This window comes from Bos indicus x Bos taurus, chromosome 16 (assembly GCF_003369695.1).
Source record: "Bos indicus x Bos taurus breed Angus x Brahman F1 hybrid chromosome 16, Bos_hybrid_MaternalHap_v2.0, whole genome shotgun sequence".
NCBI classification, from domain to species: Eukaryota; Metazoa; Chordata; class Mammalia; order Artiodactyla; family Bovidae; genus Bos; species Bos indicus x Bos taurus.
The window spans coordinates 301,888-313,776 of NC_040091.1; the positions used below are offsets into that span (position 1 = coordinate 301,888).

General features: G+C 37.4%; 1 pseudogene; it reads left to right on the forward strand.

The window, feature by feature from the left end:
* The first annotated feature begins 10,700 nt into the window (after nucleotides 1–10,700).
* On the forward strand, nucleotides 10,701–11,633 carry LOC113907059 (annotated as a pseudogene).
* Nucleotides 11,634–11,889: the final 256 nt, after the last annotated feature.

An 11,889-nucleotide genomic window follows, 5' to 3' on the forward strand; every position in this document is an offset into this window, starting at 1 on the left:
ACATAGAATAAGATTCCATATGTGTATATAAATATATATATATTCTCTTTATTGTTTTGTTCTTACTTCCTTTATTATTTTTTGTTTTTGTCATTGCAGTATACAGTGGTTTTGGGGTTTCATATATTATCACATCTGAATAATAGAGACATTGATAATAATTATGTTACAGAAATTTTAGGGAAATTAAACTACATGTCAAGTGAAAATAGCTTAAGAATAGTCCTAACACATAATTGGTCATCTCTTTACGTATGTGTATATGTGTGTTTGTGTGTGTGTATGTGTGTGTGCATAGAAGTATATTATCTATTGCACTTGATAGTTTTGTGCTTTGCAGATACTGCATTTTTACAGATTAAAGATTTGTGGCAACCCTGCATCAAGCAAGTCTATTAGCACTGTTTTTCCAACAACATTTGCTCACTCATGTCTCTGTTACATGTCACATTTTGGTAATTCTTGCAATGTTTTAAACTTTTTCATTACTGTATAAGTTATGGTGATCTGCCATCTCTGATGTTACTATTGAAAAAGATTATAACTCACTGAAAGTTTAGATGGTGGTTAGCATTTTAAAGTATTTTTCAACTAGAATATGCATATTTTTTAGTTTTTATTGATTTGCATAAATTTTTTAAATTATTTTATTTTATTTTGGCTGGTTCTTCTATGTGGCCTGTGGACTTCTCTAGTTGCAGTGCTTGGGTTTAATTCCCTGTGGCATGTGGTATCTTAGTTGCCCCACAAGGGATCAAGCACAAGTCCCCTGAAAAGGACAGTGGATTCTTAACCACTGGACCACTAAGGAAGTCCCAATATATGTATATTTATTAGAAGTAATATTTCAGTGTGCACACTTAGACATATGCACACTGAAAATGTGTTGACCTGCTTTATTAATGATATTTGCCTTATTGGAAAGTGAAAGTGAAGTTGCTCATTCGTGTCCAACTCTTTGCAACCCCATGGACTGTAGCCTGCCAGGTTCTCCATCCAGGGATTTTTTTAAGGCAATGTTTCCTTCTGCAGGGCATCTTCCTGACCCAGGGATCGAACCAGGGTCTCCTGCACTGCAGGCAGACTCTTTACTGTCTGAGCCACCAGGGAAGCCTAATTTGCCTTATAACAATAAAGTGAATATACCAAACCTATAATATCTCCCAGTTATGTCTATATGCTTATAAATGTATATACCTACACATTATGTAGATATATTGATAGATTATATATGTGTATGTATTGGTTGGTTGTTGTTTAGTCACTAAATCAGGTTCAGATCTTTTGCGACCCCATGGACTATAGACCATCAGATACGTCTATGTATGCAATTATCTAATAGCCATTGTTATGGATAGCAGCATTTCTGACTTTTGCCTCTTTTCTCACTTTTAATTATTTCTTCAGGCTTACTTTAAAAATATGCATTTAATGTTTACTGTGACTCAAAAGTGGACTTCTGACCTCTGTGTATATTTCTTTTTGTGTCTTGATAAAATGACCTTTGTTCATCCTTCCTTTATGTGTTTAAACTTCATGTCTTCCTTCAACCTTGGTTCATATGTGCCACTATACTCTATTTGTGCTTCTATTATGTTTTATGTAAATTTCTACATTGCATTCACTTTCTCAATGAAGCATCTCTCTGTGTGTCTATACTAATGTTAGAAAGAACTACACTGGAGTTTATGAAAACCAGGATAGGTAATTTGACTCTCATTTTTTAATTTGACAAGTAATACAAACTTCTTAATTTCTGTTTCCTCAAGTTTGAACAATGGTTATTAGTGTTAATCTCTCAACATTGTACCGAGATTACATTTTGACAACATGTAGGTACTCACTGGCACTAGGAAGATACTTTACATGTGTTTCAGTAAAATCTTTGAGACCTGGAACTATTTATTCCTTTCTCTCTCACTATCACTTACATATTATAAGTTATCTTTATTTTTTACTAGATAGTTAGATGAATAAAAACTAGTATATAAACTGTATGTATATTGAGTTTAATATTAGAACTTAAAGTACCATGTTGACTTTTAAGATTGTAAATTGGTTCAAAATTATTCCATGTTGAATATGTTGTACATGGTGTGTTATATGAGGCAGGTCCACTTAGGAAAAGAAATCCCTAGTGAGGTTGAATATGTGGAATGTTAGATTTTGGAAGCCTGGAGAGATGAAGAATGTGTTCTTTTAATGGTATTTTATTTATTTAATTATTTTGGTTGTGTTGGGTCTTCGTTGCTTCATGCAGGCTTCTCTAGTTGCAGTCCGTGGACTTCTCTTGTTTTAGCACATAGGCTGTCTCGTTATAGTGTGTGGGCTTAGTTGCCCCGTGGCATATGAGATCTTAGCTCCCCGCCCAGGGATTGAACCTGTGGTGCCTAGATTGGAGGTGTGCTCTTAACCACTGGATCACCAAGGCAGTCTCTGATTTAATGATTACTAACTTCAGAAAGCAGCTATCACTCTTTGTGTGTGCGGACAACAGGGAAGAAGCATCCTTGTCAGAATCTCAGAGGTTGGAGGACATGCTCTGCTCATCTGATATGAGGCTTATGAGGAAGAGACAGAGCTTTAAGGGTGTCTACACGTTTCAGCTTCTAGGCACAGGCCCCGTTGGTCTTTGGTCCCTGGGACAAGCCAGACTGCTGCTTTTGCTTCTGAGTAGAGTATGGTAAGAAACTGGAAAGCAAGAAGACATTTCTTTCTTTTCTCCTTCCCATTTCCTTTGAACTTTTCCTCCTTTTCCTCCCCCTCCCCTTTCTCTTTTTTTCTGCCTTTGGCTGAACCTAAAGGTAAGCCTTTTCTGAGGCTCCAAAATCACTGCAGATGGTGATTGCAGCCATGAAATTAAAAGAGGCTTACTCCTTGGAAGGAAAGTTATGACCAACCTAGATAGCATATTAAAAAGCAGAGACATTACTTTGTCAAAAAAGGTCTGTCTAGTCAAGGCTATGGTTTTTCCAGTGGTCATGTATGGATGTAAGAGTTGGACTATAAAGAAAGCTGAGCACCAAAGAATTGATGCTTTTGAACCGTGATGTTGGAGAAGACTCTTGAGAGTCCCTTGGACTGCAAGGAGATCCAACCAGTCCATCCTAAAGGAGATCAGTCCTGGGTGTTCATTGGAAGGACTGATGCTGAAGCTGAAACTGCAATACTTTGGCCACCTGATGCTAAGAGCTGACTCATTGGAAAAGACTCTGATGCTGGGAAAAATTGAGGGCAGGATGAGAAGGGGATGGCAGAGGATAAGATGGTTGGATGGCATCACCAACTCAATGGACGTGAGAGTGGGTGGACTCTGGCAGTTGTTGGTGGACAGGGAGGCCTGGCATGCTGCAGTTCATAGGGTTGCAAAGAGTTGGACACAACTGAGCAACTGATCTGAATTGAACTGAAAGGTAAGCCAGTTAACAAGTGCATCTGGGGATTCAGATAGCAAGTCCCAGCAGCAATATTGTGGCCCAAAGAATCGAAGAGTAGACATGAAAATATGACAAAAGGCTACAACCATAACTTTTTAGGGATTGCAGTACACAACGCAGAGTTTCTTTTTCTAACCTGTTCTCATTTCACTTAGTGTGTGTGTGTGTGTGTGTGCGCGCGTACGCTCGCTCAGTCACTTATATGTGTCCCACTCTTTGTGACCCCCATGGACTGTAGCCTGCCAGGCTCCTCTGTCCATGGGCCTTTTCAGGTAACAATACTGCAGTGGGTTGCCATTTCCTCCTCCAGAGGATGTTCCTGACCCAGGGGCCGAACTCACATCTCTTGGATTGGCAGGCAGATTCTTTACCACTGTGCCAGTTGGGAAGCTCCACTTACTGTATAAATCTCTCAGTAACTGAATATTCAAGTAGTCCTCAAGCCTTTTATCTTCATTTTATTATTTTAATTATAGATACATTATACTTTATTCTTTGTAATATTTATAAACCAAAGATGACAGAGTGTGGTGGTCATCTTTTAAGACCTAAGTAAAGTTTCATAGTTCCATATTGTACAAAAAATGTCATAATTTCCTTATAATTTCTAAAGTAAGAATTGCTATATTTTCTTGGGTTGCTTTGCTTTGTTGTTGTTGTTGTTGTTATGGGTTTTGTTTTTTAGGCTTTGCTATAAGGCATACAGGATCTCAGTTCCTGGACCAGGGTTGGAAACTGTGCCCTCTGCAGTGGAAACTCAGAGTCTCCTTAGTTGATTTTAGACTTAGTAACTAAATGAAGTTTTCCTGGGCAACTTGTTCCAAAAGGAATTTTAGCCATCAAAAATAAATATTCTTTGAAGCTGGTGACTTTGTTGATCAGATAGAATGGAAAGAGTGATTCAGAATTGTGGAAGGGAGCGAAAGAAATATATAAATCACAGGACCATGGAAATATAGATAAAGCATTCAACTTTATTTCTATATTTATACCTTGTGTCAAGTAAAATCATGTGTTCAAAGTACACAGATCAGCAAGAAAAAGTGTATAAAGAAACATTTCTCGCTAATAATATATTTTAGATAAAATAAGACTTCAGAAAACATCCTCACATGGATTTATGGGTTATTTCCTATGTGAACCTAAAAATTAGAAGCAATGGAGAAAAACAACAGCAAGAGAAATTTAAAAGATGGAAGCATTTTAATGTTCAATGATGTCCTTTCATATCTGTTCACTTTGCTTACATTTCCATTGGGTGTTCAAGTTTTTCAAAATAATTTATAAAACATTTTACACCTTAAAATTGCCAACCTCTATGAAGAATATTTACAAAATATCATAGTTTGGTAACATTTAATTTTATGTATCAGGCATGCTTTTCGATATGTAGTTTACTTTGTAGTTGGTTTTTGTTTTGTTTTCAATATGCAGTCTAGATTTTTATGTACTTACATTTACTTTTAGTGATTTAAAGAACAAATGCAGTGAAAATAAATCCAGCTCCATTCTATATTTTATCTCAAATTTGGATGATATTTGAACTCAAATTTTGGTAAGTATTAAGCTTATGGGTTTTTTGTTGTTGTTTTATACTTTGTTAAGTTAAACAGTACTTATAAACAAATTGTGCAGCTCTCATTGCCAAACTATATAGAAATGTTCACAACATCATTTACTGAGAATGATTTCTTTCCCTGTTGGTATGTAACATATCCGGTAACATTTATTAAGTATGATCTTAGTGTTGATACTTCTATCAGACCCTGGGTAATATCCAACAGTCCCTATTCCATCTTCTTTTCTTTTTCTTTACTAAAGAATAAAGGATATATTATTTAACAATTGGCTTCCATGGTGGCTCAGATGGTAAGGAATCTGCCTGCAATGAAGGAGACTTGAGTAGTATTATATAACATTCAAAGTACAAAGTTTTCTCTGCAACACCCAGTGGTGTTATACAAGGTTATAACATATACTATTTTCTATCAGAAACTGTCATATTAATACATGAACAGAACTATATTATTCCTCTAGCTGGATACAGTAATCCTCAGTGAGGGTGAGGAGATAACATTTATAAACCACACACAAAATTAAATATTACAATGAATGTAAATAAGTTGCAGAGTTCCTTGTAAATGTTTTGCCATCAATGTTGATCATATTCAATATTCAAGCTACAAAAAAGAAAATTAACTTAATTGTATGTGCACTTGCTCATGCCAGATTAAATATATATTTATTTATCAGAACATTAAAGTGTACACCTGAAATATATACAATTTTTGCTTGTCAATTGTACTTCAGTAAGTCTAGAAAAAATTTAAAAGAATAAAACAATATACTAAAAGTGTATTTACTTATTAGTAAGCATAACTTTTGCTGTCTCTTGTTACTATACAAAATGTTTGGATTCTACCTCAGTGATCATGGAGCATGGGGAGAAGACATTGACAATTTTGATCAATTTTCATATAAAATATTTCTAAAGCTGCTGTTTGTTTTTCAAGAAATCAGAATTTCATCAGAAAACAATCATTAATTCTAATTGCTTGTTCTGAGGCTTCCAAAGAACAAGGCAGGGAGTTTTCTCTAGGGTCTTGTTGACACCAGGAATAGAAGAGACATGAGAGTCCTCTCCCCTAAATCAGTGACTGTCCAGAGGCTGGAGGGGAGGCTGCCCTTCCCACCTGCAGGTTCTTTCCCGTGTAAGGTGATCTAGAAGATATCTTAGGCTTGTCAGTTCTTTATAAGGAAAATTATTTTAGGGAAAGTTTGAGCCCCTGCAAATGTTATGTTTTTAGAACAGGAAGGCCATACTTTCTACGGAGCTCTGTAGAGGGTCCTTGGTGTAACTGAGCTTCTTCATAGTCTCCTGGACAAGTGTTTCCTGGGAGGAGAAGGACAGAGGGGCCTGAGAGTTTTTAGTTATGTGGCTCTGTGCTTCTGTGACTTTTCAGACAATAGGGAGGTATTTACATAAAACTGAACTGAAAGAATGAAATGAACCTTCTGGAGAAATATAATCAATAGGACTAGCTCTAAACAAGATTTTAGAGCAGGGGGAAAAATATGTCAGCTCAAAAAAGCAAAATGAAAAAAAAATTAGGAAGAAATCATAAGAAATAAGTTTTATTTTTTAAATTTACATATATATATATTTTTTTTTATTTTTAATTTTACAATATTGTATTGGTTTTGCCATATATCAACATGAATCTGCCACAGGTATACATGTGTTCCCCATCCTGAACCCTCCTCCCTCCTTCCTCCCCATACCATCCCTCTGGGTCGTCACAGTGCACCAGCCCCAAGCATCCAGTATCGTGCATCGAACCTGGACTGGCAACTCATTTCATATATGATATTATACATGTTTCAATGACATTCTCCCAAATCATCCCACCCTCTCCCTTTCCCACAGAGTCCAAAAGACTGTTCTATACATCAGTGTCTCTTTTGCTGTCTCGTATACAGGGTTATCGTTACCATCTTTCTAAACTCCATATATATGCGTTAGTATACTGTATTGGTGTTTTTCTTTCTGGCTTACTTCACTCTGTATAATAGGCTCCAGTTTCATCCACCCCATTAGAACTGATTCAAATGTTTTCTTTTTAATGGCTGAGTAATACTCCATTGTGTATATGTACCACCGCTTTCTTATCCATTCATCTGCTGATGGACATCTAGGTTGCTTCCATGTCCTGGCTATTATAAACAGTGCTGCGATGAACATTGGGGTACAAGTGTCTCTTTCAATTCTGGTTTCCTCAATGTGTATGCCCAGCAGTGGGATTGCTGGGTCATAAGGCAGTTCTATTTCCAGTTTTTTAAGGAATCTCCACACTGTTCTCCATAGTGGCTGTACTAGTTTGCATTCCCACCAACAGTGTCAGAGGGTTCCCTTTTCTCCACACCCTCTCCAGCATTTATTGCTTGTAGACTTTTGGATCACAGCCATTTTGGCTTGCATGAAATGGTACCTCATAGTGGTTTTGATTTACATTTCTCTGATAATGAGTGATGTTGAGCATCTTTTCATGTGTTTGTTAGCCCTCTGTATGTCTTCTTTGGAAAAAATGTCTATTTAGTTCTTTGGCCCATTTTTTTATTGCATCATTTATTTTTCTGGAACGGGGCTGTAGGAGTTGCCTGTATATTTTTGAGATTAGTTGTTTGTCAGTTGCTTCATTTGCTATTATTTTCTCCCATTCTGAAGGCTGTCTTTTCACCTTGCTTATAGTTTTCTTTGTTGTGCAGAAGGTTTTAATTTTAATTAGGTCCCATTTGTTTATTTTTGCTTTTATTTCCAATATTCTTGGAGGTGGGTCATAGAGGATCCTGCTGTGATGTATGTTGGAGAGTGTTTTGCCTATGTTCTCCTCTAGGAGTTTTATAGTTTTTGGTCTTACATTTAGATCTTTAATCCATTTTGAGTTTATTTTTGTGTATGGTGTTAGAAAGTGTTCTAGTTTCATTCTTTTACAAGTGGTTGACCAGTTTTCCCAGCACCACTTGTTAAAGAGATTGTCTTTAATCCATTGTATATTCTTGCCTCCTTTGTCAAAGATAAGGTGTCCATAGGTGCGTGGATTTATCTCTGGGCTTTCTATTTTGTTCCATTGATCTATATTTCCGTCTTTGTGCCAGTACCATACTGTCTTGATGACTGTGGCTTTGTAAAAGAGCCTGAAGTCAGGCAGGTTGATTTCTCCAATTCCATTCTAGAAAGAAGATTTTAGACCATTCTTTCCAGATCCAAAGATAAACTAAATTGTTTAATCCATATGATAACATCATTTGGGAGATAAGAAATAGTTTTAAGTCAAACAGAAGAAAAATGAATAGCTACCAGAATAAAAGAAACAAGACAGTAGTTCTCCGTTACAGGCAATTAATGCACCTTCTCTCCCCTCCCAAGTGTACACATGACAATATCTGGAGATCTTTTTTATTGCCACAATGGAGAGACCAGGGGGAGGGTGATGCTGTCATAGAGGCCAGAGATGCTGCTATATGTGGTACCTTGAACAGTGTAGGTACCCATAAAAAAGAATAAATCAGCACAAAATATCAATAGTGCTGAGTTTGAGAAATTCTGAGAAAGGTCACTAGTAAAGAATTTTATAATAGTGAGAATTAATTTGGAAAGATCACCTTCTGACTGATCCTTAAATCCTTGGATATCTGAACATGCAGGACCATCAAGAGTCCTGCTACATGGGACCTCTAACCTTTAATGCTGAAACATCTAGAGTCACTTGGTTCTAGGGATGTGGAAATAGAGATGACCTTTTACCAGATATATTAGTCTGAGCAAGAAGTCTTCATTATTTGATGGAGGGAATTTCTGGCAGGCAAGACCCTATTGTTCTAAAACAAGGAAGTTCCAAGTGGAATGTATTGTTCACTATAACATTCTAAATTCTTCTAGATATAAGGTTGACAGATTTAGCAATCAAAAATACAGAATGGTAAATTTACTTTGAACTTCTAATAAGCAATGAATGTTTAGTATGAAAACCTCCATAGAATAGTTGGGATGCATTTATAGCATTAATTCATTATCTCCCTGAGATTCAAATGTAACTGGGCTTCCTGTCTATGTGCCAGTTTAAGAAATCCATCCTTTTTTTTTTTTTTTTCTATATTAAGAACTCCTTTATTTTAAGTGTCATCAGAGTGTGGAGAATCTCAATTTTCATCCATGCTTCTGACAATATGAGTATTCTAGGTGCCTAAGGAAGAGAGACCCCACTCCAGTACTCTTGCCTGGAAAATCCATGGATGGAGGAGCCTGGTAGGCTGCAGTCCATGGGGTCGCTAAGAGTCAGACACGACTGAGCAACTTCACTTTCACTTTTATCTTTCATGCATTGGAGAAGGAAATGGCAACCCATTCCAATATTCTTGCCTGGAGAATCCCAGGGACGGGGGAGCCTGGTGGGCTGCCGTCTATGGGCTCGCACAGAGTCGGACACGACTGAAGCAACTTAGCAGCAGCAGCAGCAGCAGCAGCAAGGAAGAGAGAATTATCTAGACAAGTGTCAATATTTAGGACTTTTAACCATATTTATTTCTAAAAAGGGCTTTCCCTAACATCCATTCTTTATGTTCCATCTTTACACAGATCTTCAGAAGATCTCTGCAGCCCTCACATAAACATTGGACTAACTTTTATAGCTTTAGAGAGTGAAGTTTGTCTTTAAAGTGGCCAAAAGAATTAGCAAAGTGAGCAGTAAAATGTGATCTTAACAAAGTAGAAGTGCTCATCTCAATCTGTGATGTGAATCACAGCCTGTTTGGAGATGGGTGTGTCACTGGGAAATAAGGAACGTGGGCTCTAGCTACAGTTGAGCTTCAATGCCTGTATGTCACTAGGCAAGTCATAGCTTCTTCAAGTTTCTGTTACTCACATGTAAAAAAGGCCACTCAATAGGTATTATTTCCCGAAAGCTGTAAATCATTATTTAATTTGCTAGCTGAACTTTTCAGTCAAAAAAGAGGAATGATGATTAAAGTGCTAATCACATATTTAAAATATGAGCATAAGTAAGTATAGGTTTCCTGGTGGCTCAATGGTAAAGGATCCACCTGCCAATGCAGGAGACCTGGATTCGATCCCTGGGTGAGGAAGATCCCCTGGAGAAGGAAATGGCAACCCACTCTAGTATTCTTGCCTAGGAAATCCAGTGGATAGAGGAGTCTGGTGGGCTGCAGTCCATGGGGTTGCAGAGTCAGACAGGACTTACCAATTAAACGGCAAAAAATAAGTTGTTGTTACTTACCACACAGACTAATCTTTGTTTACATCACAAATATGCACATATTTTATGTAAAACTTAATTCTGATTATAGAAGTTATTTCAAGTGTTTTCACTTTTTATTAATAATGGTATCAGCTAAAAGTATTTCATTTTGCAGAATTCATGGAAATCAGTATTAGAATGTCTCATATGAGGATTTGATTACATGTTACAAACAAAATTGCTTGATTTATAATTATTACATTTGTATGTCATTAAAATTATATTTCTGAACTTGAACAGAATAAAGTTTTATAATTTTTGAGGAAAAAAAAGTAACTAGTAATTCTTTTCTGAAGCTGCAGCTATTTTTTCCTTGGCTGATGAACCGCTATCAGGATTCATTTCATATCCCCTCTGCACAGGGCACAGCTAAGCATGCTTTATGTGTCACTCACTCTTCTAATATATTATTTCCAAGACAGATTTTCAGATCTGTCCATCAGGAAGCATGTCTTTGACCAAGAGAAATACAACTGTTGGGCCACATTCCCCCTCTTGGGTTTCTCAGACTCTCCAGAACTGCAAGCCCCCCTCTTCCTGGTATTTCTGGCCATCTACAACTTCAGCATAGCAGGGAACCTTGGGATGATAGTCATCATCAAAGTTAACCCCAAACTGCACACCCCCATGTACTTTTTTCTCAGCCACCTCTAATTTGTGGATTTCTGCTATTCTTCCATCATTGCCCCCAAGATGCCAGTGAACCTACTTGCAGAAGACAGAACCATTTCATTTTGGGGATGTATGGTGCAGTTCTTTCTCGTTTGCACCTTTGTGGTGACTGAATTAATTCTGTTTGCTGTGATGGCCTATGACGGCTTCGTGGCTATTTGCAACCCTCTTCTCTACACAGTCGTCATGTCCCAGAGACTCTGTGCCATGTTAGTGGTCGTGTCATATGCATGGGGAATGGCTTGCTCCTTGACTCTCACGTTTGCTGTTGTCAAATTCTCTTTTCACGGTTTCAACACAATCACTTCTGTGAGCTTTCTTCCTTGATTTCCCTCTCTTATTCTGATTCTTATCTCAGCCAGCTGCTTCTTTTCACTGTTGCCACCTTTAATGAGGTGATCACATTGCTCGTCATTCTCATGTCTTGCATGTTCATTGTTGTCACCACCTTGAAGATGCAATCGGCTGGTGGTCGTCGCAAAGCCTTCTCCACCGGCGCCTCCCGCCTGACCGCCATCAGCATCTTCCCAAGCACCATCCTCTTCCTCTACTGTGTGCCCAACTCCACACCCTCGAGGCACACAAAGTGGTGTCTGTGTTCTACACAGCGGTCATCCCCATGTTGAATTTCCTGATATACAGTCTGAGAAATAAAGATGTCAAGGACACAGTCAGCAAACTACTGAAAACAAAATTGTTTTCACATTGAAGGCATGTAACTGCTAAATATTTACTTTGGTTATTAAAGAACACTTTTCTGATTTTGAATGGATTATGTGTCAAAAATTCACTTAAAAAATCACTTTAGATTAGAAAAACAAAAACACAATGGAAAAAGTATGAGTTTTACATCAGGAGACTATACCTGGCTCTGACTAAATTTGTCAGAGAATATGGATTGACCTGACTCAGTCATTATCTACAAAACCAATTTAATATGATTTTGTTCATAAAGTGGTATATAG